Genomic DNA, 223 nt, shown 5'->3' with positions numbered 1-223 from the left:
TTGCCATACCACTGCCCTTGACTCCATTTCATTCCACAAAAACCCTCGCACTGATTGCAAATACCGTGATTTCCCCTCCCTCCGCCGTGTTACATACTAGGGTTTCATGCAATTCTTTAATTAATTTTGTTCCTTCTGTCACGGCTCGATTACTGTTCTGCAAATTTCTTTTCTTGATCTTTGTGTGTGTTATTTGTCTGTCATATTTTCTATTAATTTATGC

Source organism: Penaeus monodon, chromosome 31, assembly GCF_015228065.2.
Source record: "Penaeus monodon isolate SGIC_2016 chromosome 31, NSTDA_Pmon_1, whole genome shotgun sequence".
Lineage (NCBI taxonomy): Eukaryota > Metazoa > Arthropoda > Malacostraca > Decapoda > Penaeidae > Penaeus > Penaeus monodon.
The sequence above is the reverse complement of the archived record's forward strand: the minus strand, read 5'-3'. Positions refer to the sequence as shown.